The following is a 26,807-nucleotide window of genomic DNA, read 5'->3' on the forward strand; positions in this document are numbered from 1 at the left end:
TATTCCAAACTTCCTCCTTAGACGGAGGTTGAGCAAGCATGTGGTTTTCAATATCATTAATATAAAAAGGAACAATATGAGGATTAATAATAGGAATGGTATTAACATTATTATTAAAAATGTTAGCTGATAAAAAAGATATCGATCTTGAGAGTCAATCTGATTGAATTAAATCAATCATTGGCTACGTATGGTTAAATCTTATATTCATAAAGGTTTAATGCATATCTCATGAAATTAAATATATATACTTAAGCTATTTCAATTTTATGAAGCCGGTGACTACATGCAATTGACGGCGGCACCCGTGGGATTGCTCGGCGGCTAACATCGAGAGGAACCGGTCGTGGCAGCGTTCGGGGAAGCTAGCTCCCAGACGCGAGCGAAGCAAATCGAGAAAGATAAGGTATATATATATATATATATATATATTCTACAATGTAGAATATAAAATAATCGTTTATTCTTCAAATGGTCTTTGAAATGGACTCCTTCAAGTAGTTTGATAAGGGTTTAAATTGTCAACTTCAATAAGGTTTGTGCCATAAAATAAGGGGTTATATAATCTTTTAATTTTTTTAGTTTTGTTATATGAATTTTATTCACCCACATCTTAATTTGTGTATAATTAAAATATTATATATTAAAATAATTTAAGCCCAATATTCAATGAACTATTAAATCATGAATTTATTTAGAAATAATTTAATCATTAAAAATTTAACAAATCTTTGAAATAAAAATTGATTATTTAATCATTATGCCACTTAATTATAGTTTTTTTTTGTATTAAGCATATATTTGCCATCAAATAATGTGTAAAATTAAAATAAAAAAAGTTTAAAATTTTACGTACAGGTATTAAATGAGCAACGTGGCTTTTAATTCTTTCAGAGTAATTTGCGTTTGTGAAGATTGTCTTTTTCTCTTTACACCGCCCATGAGCAGTTGTTTAATCTAACAGCACTAGTCTATTCTTTCTCGCCATTAATCTCTGCAACAAAAAATATCTTCAGATATAGATTTTAAATTAGGGAAGTGAGGTGACAGTGTACATAGCAATTAATTATATTCTTATCTTCCCCATTAATTTATCATTAAATCCAACTAACTCTTTCTAGATTGTGGATTAGTCGTCTCAATGTCCGGAGAAATTATTACATTCGGACTCTTATACACATACAATATACATTTCTACATAGTGTGTAAATGTGTACAAACACTATATTACGTGTACACACGCTACAGTATGTGTACACATATTTACACGCAACATTGTAAACAAATATAGCTAGGCAGTGTGTGTACAAGAAAGTCTGAACGTAACTTTACGTCTGAATTCCGTACGTAATAAGCTCCACAGTGCCTGGTTATAATATCCTTTGTATCATTACATAGTAACATCTGCCATTTGAGTTTTTCAAAGAGAACACATTCAGATTAGGATTGTTCTACGGACTTAAACAATAAAAAATAAATAAATGATCATCAATATTCATATGAGGTTTTCAGCTCTTGAGAAGGACCTTTGATTTTCAAGTAATTTGCTAAGCTAGCTTGAAGGTTTATAGGAATTAAACAATTTCAAAAGATTTTTCTCTTTATTGAAGGAAAAAAAAGATTGATTCTTTCGTATTATACAATCGAAGAGGAAACAGATGTCTGTAATTATGTCAAATTGCTTAAGGGATCAATAAACGCATGCATGTTTCGGTAGCTTTCCTCCATGTAATAAGGGCTGAACTACGTTGGAGATGGTGGGCAAATGCCAGCCTACAAAAAATATTATAGGCAAAGCTAACTGACACTATAGGAATTCACTGAATACCGACGGAACTTTAGGGCGTCATTTCACTGCCGGAAAACTGTCGGTTTCGATTTCCTACACGGTTCATTCCAGCGATCATAAAATCGTCGAAATTTTTCAGAACAATCGGGAAATTGACGGATGTGTCGGAAAGTGCCGTCGGTAATGAACAATTATCCTATAGAATGAGGCATTTGTGACCTGGACAATTGATATGTCATCAAAAAATTATCTTGATCGGGAACGAATCTCGAGGAAAAAATCAAGTTGGAAACTTCAAAAATTAAATCTAGGATTATCTGAACTTTGATTTCGACAAACTTATAGTCGAACTAAGCATCTCGGAAATACAAACCCAACAACAACTCGATCCAATCCCAAATGGGTCCAAATCAAAGATCCGAAGCACATTCGAAAGGTTTATTCCATAATTTGGATTACCAAACATTTTCCAAATATGACATGCTTATAGTCGAATCGAGCGGCTTGACGAGTCGAATCCAACGAGCCCAAGATCATTGAATTCTATTATCATTAAGACCTTCAAATGTCTGACGAACGGTCTATGATCAAGTGATTCAATATTGGCCGTCCATCCAAACCACTCCACATTTGCCCTTAACCCTTCTCCTATTTACGGGTCATGCCATCCTCAAAAAATTATAAATAGCCTCTCATTTCTCTTAAGAGGGACCCAAGCAAGAAGAAGAAGAGAAGAAGGAGAAGTGAAGAGAAGAAGAATATGAGGGAAGAAACTCCTCCTCGACCTCCGAAGCCCACTGACTACAGTCCTTCTGACCTCCGTCGCTCTCCGACTACGGTCCTTCTCACTTATGTCGCTCATCGATTACAGTCCTTTCGACCTCTATTGCCCGTCGATTACGATCCTTCCGACTTATGTCGCCCACCGACTACAGTTCTTTAGACCAAACAAACACATCAACAGCGTTTCTTTGTATTCTCATCATATAATGTACTTTATAAGATGTACATCAAGTTGACACCTTCTCCCAAGGAAGGGCCACATTTGTAAACAACTGCAATACTTGTGGATTCATTAAAACTGGGCTAGGCCCCGTGGTTTTTCCCCGTTTTTAGGGGTTTTCCACATAAAAATATTGGTGTCTCTAGTAAATAATGAACCCTCTCTTTTTATTTGTGCGCGTGCTGGATCTTCGTACAATGCTAAGACATAAAATTTTATATTTCTCTACCACTGCGAATACTCCAGGACGCAACAACAATAATAGTATATGCAAAGCTAAGTGAGGCATCATGTACCATTGCAAGAGGGAAAGAGAGAGATGTTGATAAAAGCTATGAACAGTTCATCTAGTTCTAGCCATGAAATCGAGCAATAGTAGCCATGTCAATGACTGGTACTATTTCAACCTTGTAAAATTATGGAGCCAAATTTTTTGCTTATAAAAATATCTATAAAATATAACAAAAGGTCTTCCATTTATTATAAATGTTTGATTAAGATTTTCTTTTGGAGCTTACAGTTTACGGCTTAATTTGATAATTCTTTTTTGGTCCTTTCTTGAACTTCTTAATGATGAAGTAACAGTTATTTATGTTAGATTGACTGTTTAATTAAGAAATATTTTTGACTAAATTTTTTAAAGAAAAATTGTATAAGTTAAAAGATTATATGAAATGAATATTCTGAAAATCAAATAAAAATTTTTGAAGAAAGATCTTATTTGCTTTTCAACACTTCTCATTGATAATGCACACTCCATAATAGAAAGTTCTATAGATCCTTATAAGAGTCATAAACCATATGGACCTACTTCATGATCCGACCCTACCATTGACTCCCATAATCAATTATCATAGAGTACTGAATAAAGGGAACAAAAGTTGAGCCAAGCACAATAATGTGTGAATTTATTTTCATTCTAAAAAAATTTAAACTTATAGATGAGAGCAAACAACTTGCCATTTCTAAACCATCAATGTAATTCCAACTAATCATCAACATATACTTAACCCAACATTAATTAGATATAACATCCATTGAAAGAATAGCATTGGCTTGGCTTGCTCTTCCTTTAAGGGCAAAAACATTATTTTATTTCTATTAATGTTACAGTGAAGGAGATAAATATTGCCTAGCAAGCAATCTAGCCCTAGTTCCACCTCTGATATACCTTCTCCTATCATGCATGAAATTAAGAGAAATTATTTGAATGTGTTCTTGCATTCTGTTCTTCTTCTCTACTACTTCCTTTTTCTTCTTTCTAAGTTTCAGAGTCTCGTTTAATGATGTGTACAAATAAATCAGAAAGTAAGAACAAACGAATTTCATCTGCAAGACAGAATGATACTAAATGTTAAATAGCATTATTCATGGCTCTCTCTCTCTCTCTCTCTCTCTCTCGCATAACCATATAGCTCTCAAGAGACAAAAATTAAATGCAAAAGCACGTTTTCTTTCATGCAGGGCTCAGAACCAAAAAGGTGCGATTGAATTTCTTGCCTAATATCCCCCTCTTTCACTCACATTCATGTTCGGTCCATACATTTAAATTTAGATATTGACTTCTTAGTGTATGATATGTTAGGGACAAACTTGTTCATTACTTCTTCTACTGGCCAGAAACAGACTTCTTAAAATATCTTATTAAAATTGCTTCTAATGCTAGAAAATAAATACTATCAAAAATTCCATGACTAATCAGATAGTGCCACCACCTTATAGCCTTCATTGACGTAGCCCGTCAATCAATCCTATCAGTAATGGAGTAAGTAGATATCCTCCTCTATCTAAGTATTAATAGTAGAAGAGATCATTCTTAATAATAAAAAAGTATTTCATTCATAACTGCTTAAGGATTTCTATTATATTTTATGTTCAACAAAATGCGTGAGGGAAGCTGAATGATGGTGAGCACGCCATTTGAATATTATGGCATGAGGGTGTGCAAGTTGAATATGAATGCTTGTGTCAACAATAAACAGCTATGAATTTTTTTTTTAGCTATGATCTGTACAAGATAGTATTTTTTTTATGTTGAATGGTAGGCATGGCTGCTAATTAACTATTGTTTTGAGTCTGTGGTTGGTCCTGATGGTTATACCACTAATTTTTTCCGAAAAACTTGGGAGGTTGTTGAAGGTGATGTGATTGAGGCTACGAGGGATTTTTTTGATGGTCATCCTTATGCAAAATTCTTTTCTTCTACTAATATTGTTTTAATTCCTAAGTAAGAAGGGGCTAATTAGTGGAATGAATTTAGACCTATTAATTTATGCTCTTTTTTCAACAAATTAATCTCCAAAATCATTGTGGGTCGGTTGACTGATGTCCTTCCTATAATTATTTCCTTTAATCAAACTAGTTTTGTGAAGTGTCGTAGTATCTTTGATAATATTTTGCTTAAAACTAAAAAAGGTGGAGACAAATAAGAATTGTGGCCCTAGACTGGCCCTTTGACCCCTTAATTATAGGCAGAGTAGAGGAAGTACTATATAAAAAAATACAATATTATAAGATAAATATATAAGTAACATGGTGTCACCTAATAATATCTTATCATAAAATGAAGATAGTTTAATTATATATATTTAATTACATGGATATGCATTAAACCTTTCTAAATATAAGATTTAACCATACGCAGCCAGTGATTGATTTAGTCCAATCAGATTGACTCAAGAGATTGATCTCTTTATTTATCAACTTGTTTGACTAAATCTCAGAATGAATAATTTATATATACACACGTCATCAAAAAATTATTTTGATCGAGCCCGAATCTCGAGGCAAAAATCAAGTAGGAAACTTCAAAAATTAATTTTGGGATCACCTAAACTCCGATTTCAGCAAACTTATAGTCGAACTGAGCGTCTCGGAAATACGAACCCGACGACACCAAATTCGACTCAATCCGAGCCCAAATGTGTCCAAATCAAGGACCCAAAGCGCTGTTGGAAGCTTCTTATCACTGTTTGAGTTACGAAGCGGTTTCCAAACATGATGTTCTTATAATCGAATCGAGGGGCTCGACGAGACGAATCCAACGAGCCTAAGATCGCCAAATTCCAACATTATTAAGGCCTTCAAATGTCTGAATAACGGTGAATGATCAAGGGATTCAACATCGGCCCTCCATCCAACCACTCCCCATTTATCCTTGATCTCTCACCTATTTACGAGTAATGCCACTCCAAAAATCTATAAATAGACCCCTCATTTCTTTTGAGAGGGGGACTGAAGCAAGAAGAGAAGAAAGAAGCTCCTCCTCGACCACCGCCGAAGTTTCGCCGGACCACCGCCGGACCTTCGTCGGACCACCATTTGCGGCCCTCACCTCCGTCGGACCACCGCCGACATCGTTGCTCCGTCGGACCACCTCTTGAGGCCCTGTGCTCCGCCACCAGGCCATTACCTGAGGCCCAAACTTCCGCCGGACTGCCACTTGAGGCCCCGAGCTCCACCATGCCACCACACTTGACGCCCGGACTTCTACTGAAGTACCACCCTTCTACTACAGTCTTTCAGACCCTAGTCTCCTGTCAACTACGATATTTTTGACCTCTGTCACCTATGATGGTCCTTCTGACCTCCATCATCTGACAACGGTCTTTCTGACCCCTGTCGACTACGGTCCTTCCGACCTGCATCACCTACTATGGTCCTTCCGACCTCCATCACCAAACAACGATCTTTCCGGTCTCCAACCTATCGACTATGGTCTTTTCGACCAAACAAACATATCTATGTTTATTATTGTAACTCCCACCATGTAATGCACTCTATATGATGTATATTTGTGACATCAAGCCAAGGCCTTCTCCTTAGAAAGGACCTCATTTGTAATCGACTACAAATACTAGTGAATTCATTCAAATTAGGCTAGGCCCTGTGGTTTTTCCCTCTTTTTAGGGGTTTTCCACGTAAAAACTCTGGTGTCTCTTATGAATGCTACACCCTCTATCTTATCTGATTGTGTGCTGGATCTATTTTTTTGTATTAAGCATATATTTGCCATCAAATAATGAGTAAAATTAAAATAAAAAAGTTTAAAATTTTACGTACAGGTATTAAATGAGCAACGTGGCTTTTAATTCTTTCAGAGTAATTTGCGTTTGTGAAGATTGTCTTTTTCTCTTTAGACCGCACATGCACGAGCAGTTGTTTAATCTAAGAGCACTAGTCTATTCATTCTTGCCATTAATCTCTGCAACAAAAAATATCTTCAGATAGAGATTTTAAATTAGGGAGGTGAGGTGATCGTGTATATATCAATTAATTATATTCTTATCTTCGCCATTGATATATCATTAAATCCAACTAACTCTTTCTAGATTGTTGATTAGTCGTCTCAGTGTCCGGAGAAATTATTACGCACATTCCGAATGTTTAGTTACATCCAGATTCTCTTGTACACACACAATATATATTTCTATATTTTGTATGTAAATATGTGTACATATGCTATAAACATAATATATGTACATAGTGTCTACATACATTTACACATATACATTATGTACAAATATACACAGTATGTGTATAAGAGAGTTCGAACGTAACTTTACGTTCGGACCACGCATGTAATAATCTTGGTTATAATACATGTTACGTCCTGGATTATTCACGACGGTAGAGAAATATAAAGTTTAACGTATTAGCTTTGTATGAAGATCCAGCATGCAAACAGATGAAAGAGGTGGTAAGTATTTAATCAGAGACATCAAGATTTTTACATTGAAAATCCTCAAAAGGGGAAAAACCACGGGGCTTTGCCCAGTTTAAATGAATTCACTATTATTTGTAGTCAATTACAGATGAGACCCTTCCTTGGGAGGATGCCCTTGGCTTGTTGTACATCATATTACTTGGTGGAAATACAAAGAATCACTATTGACGTGTTTGTTGTCGGAAGGACCATAGTCGGCGAACGACAGTGGTCAGAAAGATCATTGTTAGAGGGAAACGGATGTCCGGCATCAATTGAAGGCAGTGCAAAAGTCTGGCGTTAGTTGGCAATAGAGAAGAAGTCCGGCAACGCGCATAAGTCTAGCTTCTGAAATCCGGTGGCGGGCGGAAGTCCAACGTCAGGTAGAAGTCCGGCAACAGGCTTAAGTCTAACAATAGGAGGAAGTTCGATGTTGGGTAGAAATCAAACAACAATCAGCAGACAGGTAGAACTCCAACGTCAGTTGGTGGTCGGGTATAACTCCGACATCGATCAGCTGTCTCGCAGAACTCCAGCGTCGGTCGGTTGCCGAGTGAAAGTCTGACGGTGGTCGAGGAGGAGTCTCTTCCTTCTCTTCCTATTCTTCCTTTTTTTTTTTTTTGCTTAATTCAGGCGTCAGTTGGCGATCAAGCAAAACTCCGATGTTGGTCAGCTGTCGGGTGGAAGTCCGACGGTAGTCGAGGAGGAGTCTCTTCCTTCTCTTCCTTTTCTTTCTTTCCTTTTTTGCTTAATTCCAGCTTCAGTTGGCGATCAACCAGAACTCAGGCGTCAGTCGGCTGCCGAGTGGAAGTCCGACTTTGGTCGAGGAGGAGTCTCTTTCTTCTCTTCTTTTTCTTTCTTTTCTTCTTGCTTAATTCCGACACTAGTTGGTAGTCGGGCAGAACTCCGAAGTTGGTCGACTGTAGGGTGGAAGTCCGGTGATGGTCGAGGAGTCTATTCCTTTTCTTCCTTCTCTTCTTAACAGGAGGAAGATCATGGGTAATTGGGAGTGGTTTGAATAGATGGCCGATATTGAATCCCTTGATCGTAGACCGTTTAATGGATATTTGAATGTCTTAATGATATCAAAATTTGACGATCTTGGGCTAATTGGATTCATCTTGTTAAGCCGCTCGATTCGACTATCAGCATGTCACGTTTGGAAAGTGTTTGGTAATCCAAATTATTTATTGAAGCTTTCAAATGTGCTTCGGGTCTTTGATTTGGTCTCATTTGAGCTTAGATTGAGTCGAATTTGGTATCGTTGGGTTCGTATTTTTTAGACGTTCAGTTCGACTGTAAGTTTGCTTAAATCAGGATTCATATGGCATCCAATTTAATTTTTGAAGTTTTCAACTTGATTTTTTGCTTCGAGATTCGTGCCCGGTCAACATAATTTTTGTATGATATATTGGGGTGTAAGCCGTTCTCGCTGAAAATTGAGCGAATTTGATTTACCTCAAAAATAAACTCTAACAGCTTACACTATATTTACTTTACTTTTAATTTCTTCTCCATTTAACCAAACATCAAATTATCAAAATTCTTTATATATGAAATACTTTACACCCATCAAAACAGCCTTAATAGTTTTCATATGCTTAACCCATGGCGATATATATATATATATTTCATTATCAACGAAAAATGCTTTAAGACTACAAATGAGAATATTAGGAGATAAAGAAAAAGATAGTATTTTATATTTTACAAATCTTAAATTATATTATCGAAGCCTTTTTTTTTTTTTTTTGATATATCTAATGGTTATCTATTCAACTTGTTTTATATCCGTCTCAATAATAAATGGGCCGAGGCAAAATACATAAATTTTCACCTTTTTAGCAAATTTGAATTTATTGATGTTCTACCTAATATTTAATAAATCGAGTTGAACAGATCCCATCTTGTCCACATAGGGCTCTTTTACACGAAAAATTATCCTATGTGAATACGGACGTCGGCCGGAGGCGAATCAAAATGCGCCACATCGTCTATTTGTTGTGTACTGTGATTGTGTACCATTGTGTACCGGGTGACATGACATGTTTTGATTCATCTCCGGATGATCCGGTGTCCGCATCAAATAATTTCTCATTTTACACCCATAATTTTTTTCCTTCAATTAAACCCATTTTAGAACATTTTTTTAGCATGTTATATGTATATTGTTTGATTCAAATTTGTTCATGTGTGACACCCTCCCCTACTAACAAGCTTTTAATAGGTTAAAGTTCGAGAATCAAGCGACAAAATGTGTTTGGCATACCTACTAGAGTTTTTTTTTTTTTTTTACTTAATTAGTCTCCATAGTAACTCTTTTCCTCTCCCAGTTCTCCAGATTTAGCTCAGTAAAATATCAAATAGTAAGGTCGGGTGTCACCCCATGAAAAATTTAGATCTAACACTTAAAATTGTCTGTTTAGGAAATAAATGAAGAATATAATTTATTTAATATTATTAATTAAAAATAAATATTATTTCATCATAAAAAGATTATTTAAAAAATCTATTTTAAAATGAGTAGTATATATTGTAAACTTAAAAGTTAAGAAGAAAATATAGGAGCTTTAGTTTTTTTAGTCGCACATCACTTAGGAGACTTTATCTTGGTCATGCTTTTACTTTATATTGGCTTTTGATTTTGAAAGAAGCTGTGCATCAAGTAAAGAAATGAAACTTCATGAAATGCTTGTTTGAAAATTTTTAATTTAAAATTAAGCATTCGAAATTTGAAATTAAATTATAAATATTTTTTAATATTTAAAAAAAAGTTATTTAAAATTTAAACATTAAAAAATGCAAAAGTTGAACCCCAACCGGTTCAAGAGAATTGTGGCCGGTTCACCGGTTGAACCAGCGGTTCTTAACAAAACCAGCCGGTTTGATGCTAAGCCTGTTCTTAGGTTAAACTGAACCGTCCTTCAGAACGGTTCATGGTTGAACCGTTCGGACCGGCCAGTCCGGTCTGATTTTTAAAGCCTTGTATAATAGTCTTTTTTATGAATTATTTTTAATTTGTGTTTATTTAAATATACTTTACTACTCGAAATTTTGCACGTTGTTGATGTCTAACAGGGATGTGCGGTGCTTGGAATAAAATATAAAATCGAAGCAAACCAATTTCATTTGGTTAGTTTGATTATATTCAGAAGTTAAAATATCAATTTATTTATTGGTTGTGATTTTGACTCTTGTATTATTATTATTATTATTATTATTATTTGAGGTTTTAAGATGACTAATGGGAGAAAATTGATTCATGTAACTGACCTCATGTAGTGGGGTAAAAACATAATATTGCTGTTTTATTATTGCTCGAGGTTTTTCTTTCATAAAATCAATCAAATAAAAAGTTTGAATGATTTTAATTTCTTCATAAATCAAATAATTTATGCAAATAAATAAATGTATAACCATCATAGTGAATACTGGTTATTTTACATGCCAAAATTACTTCTTACAAATAATAAAATGCAATCTATTAGATATATATTATTTAAATTAAAAATAATTATGTTTATTAGCAAAGTTTATTATATCTTGGTTTATCAAAAACCAAACTAAATTGGCCTTACATTGTTTTATATTTTTAAAATAATATAATCAGAAATGAAATAAAATGTGGCTGTAGTTTAGTGGTTAGAATTCCACGTTGTGGCCGTGGAGACCTGGGCTCGAATCCCAGCAGCCACATTATAAATATTTTTTATTTGTTTTTACCTTTTAATCAGGCCGGGATTATATTTAACTTTCTTAAGCCACATTATAAATATTTTTTATTTGTTTTAACCTTTTAATCAGGCCGGGATTATATTTAACTTTCTTAAAACAAAAATCTTGTAGAAGTTTTTATTTAAAAACATTAAGAGCCAAAACAAAATTGATAAATATTCAAAAGAAAATTTGGGTATTCAATTTCATTCTCTAAACGAATTGGTTTATATTTTATTTTTATTTTTTCTCTTTCATGCGGCTTCGATCAAGATCCTTAATATATTATCAAATAATTTATCTTGATGTGTTATGAATCTTGAGGCAAATTTTGAATTGAAAATTTTTAAAATTAAATTCGAACCCATAATTAAATCCAAACCCATAAAGTTGAATTGAACGTCTCGAAAAGACAAACCCAACAACACTACATTCGACTCAATTGGAGCCCAAATGGGTCCAAATCGAAGACCCGAAGAGCCTTTAAAAAGTTCAAACCATAAATTGGATGACCAATCGATTTCCAAACATATTATGCTTATATTCGAATCGAGTGGCTTGATGAGACGAATCCAACCAACCCAAGATGGCTTAATTCTGATATCATGAAGACGTTCAAATGTCCAGTAAATCGTCCACAATCAAGGGGAAGAATATCAGTCGTCCATTCAAGCAACTCACAACATACCCTTGATCTCCCCTTCTATTTATTGGACATGTCACTCTCAGAAAATTATATATAAACCCTTCATTCCTCATGGAAGGGAGACTCAAGCAAGAAAAAGAAGGAAAAGAAAAAGAGATCTCTTACCATCAGACTTCTTCTCAACCACCCTGTCATACCACTGATCATTTTCGAACTTCCATTTGACAGTGGACTGCTGTTGGAGTTCAACCTCACCCCAGTTGACGTTGGACTTATGTCCGACAACCTACTGTTATCGGATTCCCGTCCAGACTTTTATCGTCACTAGATTTCAATTTGATGACCGACTTGTTATAATATGAATGTCCTAAAGTTTATGGACGATCATTCATATGTAATATACTCAAACACTAATGGATTTATTTTAACTTTGTGTGTTTTTTCCCCATCAAAATTTTCTAAGTAAAAAACTATGATGTTTCTTCTTTCTGGGTGTGAGCTAGATAATCATTCAAACGCTAAACCGTGAAGTTTTTCTTAATTTACCGCCATGGTCATTCTAGCCCGCAACAATTCTAATATTTATTTCAATTTATTTTTAATATTTTAATAATTTTATTAGAAAAGAGCAAGCAATCCTATATTTGGTGAAATTTTAAATTGAACTTTGATTAATTAATTTTTTTATTTGGATTACACATATAATATGATTAAACTTTTGAACCAATTATGCAGTCAATCTTGATCTGTTGGTTGGGAGTTTATGCCATCAAATAGGAGGTCTTAAGTTTGGAGCTTACATATATGATGTGTATGCAGTTTGCATTAATTCGCTCCAAATTCTCTTAAAAAAAATATTTTTCCTATTCAAACTTAGGTGAGCTAAGACAAGTGTGCTAGTAAGCAAATTGTTTGCATATGGAAGCATTGTTACAAGTGTTGATATAATTGATTTGAAGTTAAAAAAAAAAGTTTCCGAGCTGGTGAAAGTAAGATATTACATCAAACCAATTAGGATTCTAAATATGTGGGATTATCAAACAGAGTGTTGAATGTTTTGGTGGTGAGAGATTTAGGTTTTGTTTGTGATGGTTTTCTTACTGCTTCTTAAAGCAGCTTTTTTGTAAAAAAATTTTAATTTTCGTACAAAAAAGCTTCTTTAAGAAGCAGTAAAAAAGTCGCCCAAATGAATCCTAAGAAGCATAGGGAATGAGGAGAGGTTTATAGGATGTCATACATGAATTGTGGAGGAGTTTGATGGTGCACTTCTCCCATCTGAGAAGGAATCCTTGAAGAGAAATGAAGACCTAAATACCAAAAAAAATGGTTGATGGGGTGAAGTTGCTTTATGATGAAATTAGAGTTCAATTTTTTTATTAGCATTAAAACATTTTCATGGTTATTACCACCGTTAAGAATGTCATCAACATAGATGAGTAGATAGATACTCGAGTTGTTGTAATGGTAAAGGAGAAGAGTTGTCAACTTTATTGGGTTAGAACCCCTATTTTTGTTGATGATTAAATGAGGTGACAAACCATCATCATGTTTCTTATTTTAATCTATAAATAGTTTTTCGTAGGAGGCAGACATGATGAGAATGTTGTAGATCCTAAAAAAATAGTGATTGTTTCATGCATAAAGTTTCATGAGGATGGTCATCCAGGAACTGCTTAGCTACAACAAAGAGCTACAATGAAAAGAATTCTGACTGTGGGCATTTCGATGACTAGGTTAAAGGTTTTATAATAGTCAATGTCATATTCTATGTTTAAGCATTAAGCTATTTGTAGAGGAAGTGACGAGTTCAACTTTGTTCGATTTCTTTATTTATTTTCTTATCGCTAAAGAGGGAGTATAAATTATCAATACTAATTTTAATTTGTTGGTGTTGATGGTCATTTTGAAGGCTTGATAGGTGATCACCACAGGAAAATGTCTTATTACCGTCGGATTTTTCCGACGGAACTATGCTCGCCGGAATGGTGACGATGTTTCCGGCGCAATTCCTGCGTCGGCGAAAATTTCCGACTCGCGATAATCCGGCGGAGGGTTTTTCGACGGAAATCCGCCGGAAAGCAACAATTTACGGTGCATTTTTGTTTATACCGACGGATTTAGTCTGCCGGTATAAGCTTGTTTTTCTATAGTGTGAGGAGCTCTTTTGTCACCACCTTTATAAGCCACCAACTTGTTTTGCCTCCGCCACCGCACGAGCTCGAAGCTCAAATGTATCATTTCTTCTTGAATTTACTTAATAATGGTCTCAAATGTATCATTATTTATAATTGAATTATGATTTGAGATACACTTAGCATTACTCATATAGATAAATATATGATTTGTCGCTCATAAGAAATTTTCTTTTAAGTTATTAATAAGACTTAACCGTTTAAATTTTATGAAGTATTTTGCACACCATTGAATAAATCACTCTCTATTTTCTTTTTCTTCTTTTTTTCAAAATACTTAATGTTGATTTCAAGTCCAAGAAAAAAAAATTAAGATTACCTTTTAAATCATAAATTTATGCCCAAACTAAAGTTTCGTTTGGGAAGGCATTATTACTATTTTTTAAAGCAGCTATTTAGTACAAAATTTAAAATTTTTGTGCTAAAAAATTGCTTTAAAAAACAGTAAGAAAGCTATCCCGAATGAAGCCTAAGGCTTTATTTGGAACAACTTTTTAATGATTTATAAATATGTTTTTAATTACAAATTTTTTTAAATTAAAAAATTTTATACTAAAAAGCTACTTCAAAAAGCAGTAAGAAAGTTATTCCAAACAAAATCTAAAAAAAAGAACAGTACTACTCTGTTGATGTAACCTCATGTGGCATTGAAATATAAAACTCTAAAATGCACCCAAGCTTTGGTTTATTTTATTTATTTATTATCCATGTTTTTATAGTTGGAGAATTATTTAACAAAAACAATAGACTCTATGGATGAAAATATTAAAACGTTTTTCTTTATTTATTTAAATTAAAATTTAGAAAAATATTATATCATAGTTCATAGCCAATTTTTTCCCAATAATTATTCCAAAATTATTATTGCACAGCATCGAGCATCCAGCAAGGAAGGGTGCCAATAAATGATCTGATCTAAAAAATTTGAGTTATGATTGGATTTTCTAGTTTACTTATTAAATGGGTCAGGTTCAGGTTGACCCACAAACTCATTAGTGATCCGAAAATTACCCATTTAATATCTTTATTTTTCTTTTCTTTTTTTACTTTTGGATATATCTTATTTGTTTATCAAATTTCCTAAAATTTAAGGTTAATAAGTTATTTAAAAGAAAAACCAAAACGAGTTAATAATTAGGGTTTGGGTCAGTCAGGTTGCTAGCAGATAGGGTTCAGGTTGGTGTTGTTGGCCCATTTTTTGAATGGGTCGAGCTCAGATTAATTGGATTTAGGTCGGATCAATTTCGAGTTGGACTTCAATTCAACCCAATTCTAAAACTAAGATCTACATTAGTGATAATACTACTTATTGATAATTATTATAATTTCTTGAATAAACAAAAAAAATGATAATATTTTAAAAAAACCATAATACTAAGGCCATCAAATATCATCCGAGAGTGCTAGGCTATATAATTAAAAAAAGAAATGTTAGGAATATTTTGATCTATTCTGTACGATTTCTAAATCATGATAAGTGATATATTTAAGAGTTTTTAAATTACTTTGATTAATTTATCTCAATTTAAGAATTTATATTAAAAAATAAAGATATTTATAATAGTTTTGAATAGAAATTATTAAAATTTGCAAATAATTGAGCTCATAAAATTTAAACTTTTGCGTAAAATACCAAATAATAAATGTGAATATTAATAATAAATCCAATGATGAAATTATTATTTTGAAGATATTTATTATTTTTATTTTTCAAGAATTTAAAAAATCTTAATAAAATTTCTTTAACACCAAAATAATCCACATAATTTCATTGTTATCATCATTGTGTCAAAAAAAAATGATTTATTGTATAGTTATTTTATGTTGAACACTTTAAATATATATATATATATATAAAGAAAAATTTATCATTACATATGTGGAGCCATAGGCCCAACCCAATAACACTATGAGGAAATAAATTATAGGTTTTAGATAATGTTTTGCAACTTAATTATGTCGCCATGGGCCTTCACAAATTATGATTTGGCATATATCTACAATTCTTATTTATGTTTAGGGTTTTTATGCAAACTTTCTCAGTATTGTGCATAGAGTTAATTTGTTGGTCACCACCTTAACCCTTCCTTAGTTCCCTCACCACTAGATTATATCTCTATCTCCTCCTCATTCTCTCTTTTCTCTCTTTCTCTTCTACTTTTGTTTTGAGAGAGAGAGAGAGATCTAACAAGGAAAAGTCTAAGGCAATTAATAGATAATTGTTAAGGATCTCTATATGTGAGACCTTAGAGATAACCCTAAAATTAATCAAATGTTTTATTATATTTATTTTAAAAAAAATTAATTATTTAAAGATTCATTTTAACTAAAATTATAATAAGACAAACATATGGATGCACTAAATGGTCTTATCGGACTCTAAATGAGATCTAATCAAGCACTGATTTTATTTTTATAAAGTTCTGTGTGTAAATTGATGGACAAAATAACTTTCATTTATAGAATGCTTATAGCCAAATCGAATGACTCGATAAAATGAATCTAACAAGCCTAAGATCACTTGATTCTAACATCATTAAGATATTAAAATAATTGATTTACAATCAAAAGGATTATTATGAAATGTACAATAGTGTTTTTTGAATTTTAGACAATTTTTTCAATATGTTCATCTCAAAAAGTTTATAAATAAGACCTTATTCTCTACATAATGCCAGATCCAAGAATTGAGAGAACCAAAAAACTTTCACATTTTATGGCTATCATAACAATCAAAGACAAACACTAGCAAATACCCCCACCATTTCCAAACTATCATTATCTAACTCTGTTGTTTCGTTGTAAATATTCGTCTACGAATACTATATTTCTATGGTCCCTATATGATGAATAAAAAAAAACTATTGTAAAAGCTCCACAATTAATCGTGAGAAAAAGGGGATTATTATTTATTCTACACTATAGTGGATCATGACAAATTGGCTAAACTCTATATTATTTCTCCTTCGTAGGTTTTTCACATAAAAATTTTCTATTCTTTTATAAGTTTTATCCGTGCGTGCTACATTGTTATTAGAAAATAAAGACATAAAACATAAACTCTACTTTTGTCAATTTTCTAAAGCATAATAATTATAATATTATATTTTAAAGTTTTTAAAATTATACAAAAATAACAAAAATAAAATAAATATAAAATTGACTCATATAATAATTAATTTCTCTTAATGCTCATAAAATTTAAAATTTATTTAAACTTATTAAAAACCTTAAATTCATTTTTAGAAGAAATTGGGACATAATATTATAGATTGATAGCTCAAAGTTGAAAAATCAATTCTTTTTAAGAAAATTAAAAATAAATAGTTTTAAAATCACAATAAAAGAAATATATAAAAAAATTGGTGTTAAGTAAGTTTTAAATTATTTAAGTAACATATATATATATATATATTAAAATAAAAGTGAATATTTATTTAATATATACATAGACGTTATATCTAATACATTTCCTATAAATGCATGAATCTTATTTATGCTCTATGAAATTTTTTATTATTATTATAAAATATTGATGCACCATAAACTATTATCAATGAAAGATTAACCCATATATTGTGACCTAATATACTTAAAATATGGCATGACTATGGGGGCCCACAAAGCCCAACAAGCCTACTCGGTGCCCCATTCTTCTCAATTTTAATTACTACATTAGCCTGCGTGGGCCTACCCCGGTCCATAAATTTCCTGCTATGAATTCTGAAATGGCCCAATTTTATATTTGCCGACCTTTATTGGACGGCTGGAACAATCTGGAAATTTAATTGCTAAATTGTTGTAAGAATATAAATTTATTGAAAATCATCATACGTGTTATTATTATTATTATTTTAATAATTATGACAATACTCTTCTCACCGACATAGGTTTTTTTTATTAGAATTTTTATAAGAAATTTTATTTTTCTTTATTTTTTTCTAAATTGAAAGTCTAAACGGGCACATAATAACATCCAAAAATTTTATTATTTCTTGATAGTTTCTCTACTAACTTTATGTGTAGACCGTGGTAAAAACTTAAGTTAATATCAGCCGTTCGATTTGAGATCGGACGGGTCTAACTTAACAGCTTAGAATCATGGAGGGGAGAAGGGTTTCTGACTGCTTTGCTTTTTAGATAATAATTATAATTTCATTTTATTACGACTTTCTTGTTATTTTTCACTATCTTTCTGAAATTTCTGTGATGATAATTTTTTTTTTTTTTGCAATCATAATAACATAATTATTTTCTTCACAATAACTTTATAATCAAATTTATAAAATATTATTGTTATCAAATATTAATATTTTTTCTACCATAAATTCTAAGATATACATCAATTGACTAATATGTAGTCAGTAAGGCCAACTCAACCCCTCATTCATTATTACACATGCCTATATAATTATTGACGGTCACAGAATTCTTTTATGGCCTATATAATTAAAAAAAAATAGAGCTCATAAACTTTATAAACAGTATTTATATTTATAAATAAATCTGTAAATATCATCCTTTTTGTGCCTAATAAACTTTTTGCACACATCTTAAATTATTCTAATAAATTCAACATAATAATTACAAATTTAATATCATGGAGTATTTTGCAATATGTGCAAAAAAAAAAGACATAACATGAGATAATATTTGTAAAAAAAAAAAATTAAGTGCAATTTATAAATTTTTTTATCAAAATATGTAGGATATGATGGCTAGTTTAATAGGCGGTCACAACTCTAGCAACTCATAAAGGCTCATTTGACTTAGCATGTTAGGTCATTAATTATAAGGAATAATTGACATGTTTATTGAAAAAAATAACAATTTTATTTATATTAGGCTATTAAATTATTTTTTAATAACATTTTTATACGCTTCAAAAATAATTAAGCAATTTTTATATCATATCACTATTTAATTAGATAAACTAAGTAACATCCTCTTAAAATAAATGTTTATCACATCCTCATTTTGATTGGCCAAAAAAATGGCATTTTTTTAAAAATTAAATGATGATTGTAAAGCATATGATTCCAAGGGTCTGTTTAGGGAGAGACTATTACGTGTAGTCATCGGACGGTTTGGAGACGAATCAGGATATGTCACGTCACCTAGTACATAGCGTTATCTAGTGCTGGTACAGAGGAAAAAAGTGATGTGGTTCATCTTGATTCGCCTCTGAACGGCGTCTAGTGACCGCGTGTAATAATTTCACCTATTTGAGACAATTTTCTTATTGTTTTACCTTTTCAAACTAGAATCGCAGTTCTATTTGGCTAGTGCTTTCTTGTTGTTTAAAAAAAAAATTAATATTTGGAAGCTACTTTTTTTAGTACTTTTCGAAAAATTACTTTCCGCACAACTAGTGTAATGTAATTAATTAAAAGTGATAAATTTGAGACTACTTTATGAATTAATAATGAACTTGCCCATTATAATAAATGGGATTAAATTAATAAAATTTTTATTTAGTAAATAATAGTAAACTAATTATGCTTTAAGCCCCTACATGATGTTAAAGTCACTATCAAATGCATCATTTTACCTTAGTGCAATTGGCTTAATTTCATCAACAAAGTAAATTAATTAGATTTATTCAATTGACTTAAGATTTAGCCTTCAATAACATGGAAGGCAAATAAATAGCTCGCCCTGGTCTATAGGTTAGAGGCTTTGGCTAGCACCCAAGTGGTCGGGTTCGAAACTTGAGTATGTGAAGTATGTGTGAGTTTTCAATAAAAAATATAAGTAGTAATCTCTAATATGGGGTTCTATGTTCGAGTTCACAAGTTGTGCTTGAAACTGATCCAAAAATAACTTGACATGAATACAATCAACCTGAATTCGACCTATTCCCAACACAACTAAATCCAAACCCAACCTGAATATAATCTGACGTGATCGAAATCTAAATAGATTTCTTTTGGAGTCACTTAAACTAATATGAACCCAGCTTAAATCTTACACAACATGATCTAAACTCAAATTTCTTATATCGAAAGCCAAATTTTCGCTATGGATCTAATATTGAAAAGGATATAAGTAGGGGTCTATGTTATAATTTTTTTTTTTGGAGAGAAATACTGCCTAGTGGTGTGGCAAATAAAAAACTAACTCAGGTTAGGTTATTACTACTATTCTACATAATGCTTGTTTTTGGACTCACCAAGCCCAGTTAATAACCCAACATGAACTTGACCCGTCGTGGTCAGCAGGTTTAGCTGTGTCATTCTGGTTCCGGGTCAATCTGACCCGATTTTTAAAACGAGTTGATTTGTTGAATTCGAACCCGACCTATTTCCCAAATGGGTTGACCCTAACCCAAAATTTTTGGATTGGATTCGAGTCAGATTTTCAGGTCGTGTCAAATATTGACACCCTCACTTTCGAGCTTGGAAGACTTGAAGTTGTGGCCAATATTGATACAAAAAGCATTAAATAAAGCTTGAATAATTTTGATATATTATTCATAAAATTATTAAAATAGTTATAACTTGTTCGAACGCTTAATTGTGCCTTCACCGACACATCTTCAAATAAATAATATGATCAATGAATTGTGGAAAGTAAGGTCGATTAATTATTCGAACATATTTGAATAAGATTCTTAAAAGAAATGTATTAAAATATTTATAAAATGTTTGAAACTTATTCAAACACTTTAAAAGAAATAGTTAGTTCGTTTTTGTCCAGCAGGACAAATTAAGCCACATCACCGACATTGTTAGATGGAACTTTTATTTGGTCCGGTCACCTAACATAGTTTTACGTTCGGACGCTAGTAAATTAATGTCACGTGTTCTCACTATTTACCTCGCGGCCCGACAACCCGACCCGGAACGGACCCGGGATTGCTATGTTCGCGTATTGCTCGGTATTGCTAGGTATTGGTCGATTTTCCTCGTCAATGATGAGAAATATCATCCTGTAAAGACCAATACTGAGCAATACCGGTATTGGTCTTCATAGAGCGGTATTTCTTGTTATTGCCAAGCAATACCTAGCAATACCGAGCAATACGCGAACATAGTAATTTCGGGTTCCGGTCCGGGTCGGGTCGTCGGGTCGCGCGGTAAAAAAGTAAGAAGACGTGGTGAAATATTATTGTCGTATGAACGTAGAGCTACGTCAGGTTACCTGACCTAATAATTGTTCTTGTTAGATGAGCCCCATTTATGCTCAATGACAAAGGCATAGTTGCATAATTTAATATTTTTAATATTCCAATTATAATTTTACGTTATTATTATTTTTTACTGTTTTAAATAAATTTTTGTGCTAGATAACTGCTTTCTACAGTAACTTTCAAAAAAGTTTTTTTCTCAGCAATTTTACAACTACTTTTATAAAAAATTGTAGCCGTCCCAAATAGATCAGAAGAAGCAAAGCTGTTCCAAGATTCAAATGATTTTATTAGGATAAGGCGGTAAATTCAACTCATTAAATTTCTATTTCAATCAGCGCGTTATATATTCGAGCATAAATTTGAACGAATTCAATCAAAATTTTCTTAATATTACTTTGATTTATTTGTCAAACCATGATCCCATCAAATCTTTCCTCCATATTTCAACCAACTTCATTATTATGAACATCAAATTTAGATCTACTAGATTTAAATTCACAAATTCCAAATATGTTAGAATATAACGATTCATCAAGCTCAATAAGTGAACCTGCATTGTTTGGATTTCCTTATTCTTTCGCACTTTCATTAATTATTTTATCTAAGATTATCATTATCAAAAATTTGATATTTTTGCAGTAGTTCATAGTGGCTGTTTATAAACGGCTGCTATAAATTAGTACATACAACGGTTTTCACCTCAGCTAAAATACTACAGGAAAATCACCCATTTCCGGCGGCATTTTCCGTGGGATAATTTTGCGGAAAATTAGCCGTCGCAAAATTTTGCGGGGAAATTAGCCGTCGGAAAGCCGCCGGAAAATTTTGCAGGAAATAAGCCGTCAAGAACCGCCGGAAATCCACCGGAACGCCGCCGGAAAACTGACCGCCGAAAATAAGTGATTTTCCTGTAGTGAAATTTCTACTGCGTACTTTTCTCAGCATTCATTTTAAAAACCAAGAGGTAAAATATTTTCAAAATTTTCTGCTTTATACCACTGTTTTAAGCCTCGTTTAGGACGACTTTCTTACTTCTTCTTGAAGTAACTTTAATGTAAGCATCCTCTAAAAGTTATACAGTGAGGGCTTAAGATCAGCCTTACATGGGAATAGAGATGCCATAATTGAGGCGAAGCATGAGAAATGAAAGAAGATAATAAGTAATGGTGAAGAGAATAATATATATAAAGATGCAAAGAGTACAACTGTAACGAACAGAAGTGGTTCATCTATCAATTTCTTTGAGCTGGAAACTAAATGAATGATGCATTAATGGTGATAGCTGCACTTGTCACATGTGTGAAGTCACCGTCTCTACCATTTTATTATAGAAATTTATTATGATAAGAGACAGCAGAAGACCTTCCATGGACCTATTTTGACCCAACAGTTATTCTTGGAGTAATGAATAATGATCTTCTCTCTCTCTCTCTTTCTCTCTCTCTCATCTATCTATCTAGATATATAAAAATAACACTTGGCCAAGTTGGAATTGATTAAATTTGCTTACTTTTATTAGTTCATGCCCATGCTATAGGTATGGATGCTTGTATGTGTAATGATAGCAAGTTGATAGTTTGGGATGATTTTCTTACTGTTTCTTAAAGCAGCTTTGTAGTACCAAAATTAAAATTTTCATGTTAGAAAGATGTATTAAGAACAAATAAGAAAACCGTTCCAAATGAAGTCTTAATCTCCAGTCAAATTTAGAACTACCAATTTTGTTATGAGATTTAAATATTTTCTTTATTTATTTATTAGGGTAAGCACTCAAATCGGCTGATCACCGGAGAGAAAGCCCCCGACGGGCGGGGGAAAACGCCCGGAGCCATGAAACCCTAGCAGAGCGGCTAGGGCGAAAAAGAGGTTTATTCATACTCTAACCTTAAAGCCTCATGAACAGATACTACACATGATCTTAGCCAAAAGGCCGAGGGAACAAGCAATGCATTCAACTTGTGTTTTACATGTTTGAGCTTGAATATGAATGATTTGATTCATTGTTTTTTAAGAGAATTTTATCTATTCGAATGGTAAACTATGATCCCTTCAAATATTGCCTCCATTTTAGGTTTGCAGAGATAAGTTAGAGCTTGTTCTATTTTCTGGTTAAGCTTCTGCAATAATTAATGGTGTTTGGCTTTGAATCTTGAAGTACAAGTGTACAACAGTGCTACAATGTTGATGTCAGATCTATCTATTTCAATATTGAAAGGTGTCAGGAAATTGGATAAAGAGACATTTAGATCATTCATGGTGAAATACATTTTGCGAAGGCAGCTGGAAACTAAAGCCAAATCTGTAGAATGGAATGAGACCAAATGCTGTAAATTTTCTCAGGTAAGGCTGTAAGATATAATTAATGATATTTTGGAAGAGAAAAAATGGTATGACTATGACTACGTAGTTCCGGTCATGTATTCTTAAATCGGAAAAAATCACGGAGTCACGACGCATCAAGAAATTCATTATAAAAACATAAAAGAGATAGTATAGATCACTCTTCTCTTTCACTCTCTAATTGCTTCTCTTCATCTTTGCGCCATTCTCACACGAATATACAAAAAGAAATATATAAAATCATCAAAGGACGCAACCCTTAATAAAAAACAAGAAAGAAAACTGCCACCCTGTTTAGTAACATCGCAACGTTAGTTTGGAGCATCGCTGCTCACAACTCTCCATCTCCAGCCGGCCTGACAATGCCACAACACCACTTGGAAAAATTATTGAGTTGTTATATATAGCCATTCAAATCTTAAAATAAGATCAGATGATAACAATTGATGGTGGAGATCATCAACAACGATCGTTAGATAGAGCACTAGAGTTTTCTTTTCTCCGTTCTCCAAATTTAGGTCAATCTCAGGTAAGGAATGGATATTTATTTATAATATATTGAAGTGGTATTTTAATAGTTTTTGTTAGAAACAGCTAACATTCCATCACGCAACTAATGTTTTTATTTTTTTCTCCATCGGACAATTAATTTTACTCTCCTCAATTATATATCATTACTTAGACATTTAAGTACTTCAATGATATTACAATTTAGTTATATTAGACTCGTTGGGTTTCTCTCGTTGAGATGCATATTTTAATTGTATGCATACAAGATTTAAAGATCATATGTTGCATCAAAAGTGTCATAAAAATTTCAACTATACTTAAATTATTCAATTTAAGCTTATTTGGACTTAGAAACATTTATTTTTAATATAAATATGTTGAAATCAAGATTGGATGATTCTGGATTTATTCTTAAAAGTTTCTAACTCAAGTACTGCGTTAAGAATCATTTTTAATAAGATGGATTTTTTAATGTCATGTTAATAATTTCATAATTTAAATCATATTGATAGCATTTTATTACTTGTTGTGTGCTAGAATATTTATGATGGTAGAATGAGAGTTTAATATCTTAGATTTATATGAAGATCTAACATACACGTAAATAAAAAAATTAGAATAAGATGCATAAGTGTTTTGATGTGGAAAATAAAAAAAGAGAAAAATCACAGCGCCTAACCCAACGAAAATAGTCCACTATACAGTCGAAGTTACAGGAATCCACTCTACCCTCCATTAGAGATGTTGAGAGTATACAATTGAGAATAATTATTTGATGCTCATTTGTAGATGTTACAAGATAAGTGATAAAAGGTGGAGGCAATCACACAATATTAGTTGGGTGACAATGGTCTGATCAAGTTCACCTGATAATGGTCAGATGGAGGGCAGACGAATAGTGATAGTCCGACAATATTAGTCGATTGATGACAACCAGGTAGCCTAGTCTACTTGAAAGAAAGGTTGGAGGATAGAATATGTTTGAATGCACATAGATTTATAAATTGCCATATCATCAAAAAATATATTAACTTTGCATAAAATTACAACTTCACAAAGCATAATCACTACAAAAAACATGAGTTTTTTTTGTACCACTTGGTAGCAGTGGTATGAAAATGTTGTTATAAGGTGGTATCGACAGCGGTTATAACCGCCAATTTTGTAGTTCATAATCCTCACTTATTTGGTCGATTCATCATATCGAGCAACCCTAATTCACAAGCCTCAGTTCTTCTCCTTCAATCTAACGCAAGTGAGTGGCCTAGGTTGTCCTATCTTTCGGAAAGCATCCTAGCATTGACGACAGGCTCGTTCCGACACTGTCGCCGATACCACTCAGTTGCTCTAGGGCCTCACCGATCTATAATAAGATTGAGCTACCTCTCGGTCTCGGCCGAAGGGCTTACAATTTTTAGCCATCGTGTGGTTTGTAAGTGTTGGGCATTACTTCTAGCAGATTTGGATGCTTTTGCTATCTCTACGTTAGTAATCTGATATTTTATGAACTATTACAAAGATCAAGTTCTGGTGCAATACTAGGCATGCAAAATTTGAAATTTTTGTATTTTTTTAGCTTCCCTTTGTTTAGAATTAAGGATTTAATTTCTTGAGTATGTAATTTTGTAAAAATGGTAGCTCATTGTAAGTTTCTTGTTATAGAGCTCTCATATGATTGAACTTTGCCATGAAGTTTATGATTGATTGTAAATTATTAATGATGAAATCAAATTAGCGTCTCTTCCTTGCATTTTCTTTAAAAAAAACCCAACAAAACTACAACGGTTTTAATTACTGCAATTTGGTTTGTCAGAAAAATATTTATGGCGGCCTTAACCATTGTTATATTAGTATTTGTATAGAAATGCAGCGGTTTTAACCATTGTTATTTCACAAAATTGTAGCGGTTAAAATTGCTGCATAAATGATCGTTGTCTAAATATGTATCTAATACAGCAATTTAGAGAGCACTAGAAAATCTGTTTCCAGAGATACTAAAATAAAGCGAATCTACAACAGTTCTTAAACCGTTGCAACGATTTAGCAGTAGTGTAAACCGCTGCAAAAGCTTAAAAAAATATTGTAAAAATCTGCTTTAATGGCAATGCATTATTTTGAATACCAATATAGACCTGCCCTCAATTTTATGAACCAATGAAATTATCCACAATTATAATCTTAACTTTTGTTAATGTCAGCACATTTACTTTCACAAAAATTGATAAAATTTGATCCCAAACATATTAAATATGTTTAAAACTAATTTTAGAGATTGCGTTGGACTCCTAAAATATTAAAATTGAGCCCAAATATCATCTATAGTCGCAATGGGTCATTCTAGGCCTGTATTTGGGCTTCAGCCCATCGGCAGGTACGGGCTACCGGATGCGTATGGCCACTGTAAGTATATTTTTATTATGAATAATATAAAGTCATATAGATATAGCTATATATTACATTTACTTTCTATTTATCTGTATAACTATAACGTTTATAGGTTTAACAGAAAATATTTTAGTATGTTGAAGTAAAAAAAATTGTTTTTTACTTTATTATTACTTGTTTTATATTTCTAAATTCAAATGTTTGAACAAAAAATGTGTGCATTTATTTTACTGAGAATTTGATTTTTTTAATTAATCTTGATTTAAAAAAAAATGAAAATCTTTCGAATAAAGCCAATAATTTTACAAAAAAATTACCCAAAAAAATCACTATTCTTGCCATCCTCAAGTAAAAATATCCTCCAACAAGAAGAGGGAGAAGGAGATGCATG

General features: G+C 32.4%; 1 non-coding gene and 1 pseudogene across 1 annotated transcript; one reads left to right on the forward strand and one right to left on the reverse strand.

Moving 5' to 3' along the window:
* The first annotated feature begins 11,121 nt into the window (after positions 1-11,121).
* On the forward strand, positions 11,122-11,193 carry TRNAH-GUG. Its single transcript has one exon. It is a non-coding gene; the product is annotated as a tRNA-His (tRNA).
* An 11,777-nt stretch (positions 11,194-22,970) lies between these two features.
* On the reverse strand, positions 22,971-23,124 carry LOC114579740 (annotated as a pseudogene).
* Between the last annotated feature and the right edge of the window lie 3,683 nt (positions 23,125-26,807).

Source organism: Dendrobium catenatum, unplaced genomic scaffold (assembly GCF_001605985.2).
Source record: "Dendrobium catenatum unplaced genomic scaffold, ASM160598v2 fragScaff_scaffold_621, whole genome shotgun sequence".
Taxonomy (NCBI): Eukaryota; Viridiplantae; Streptophyta; class Magnoliopsida; order Asparagales; family Orchidaceae; genus Dendrobium; species Dendrobium catenatum.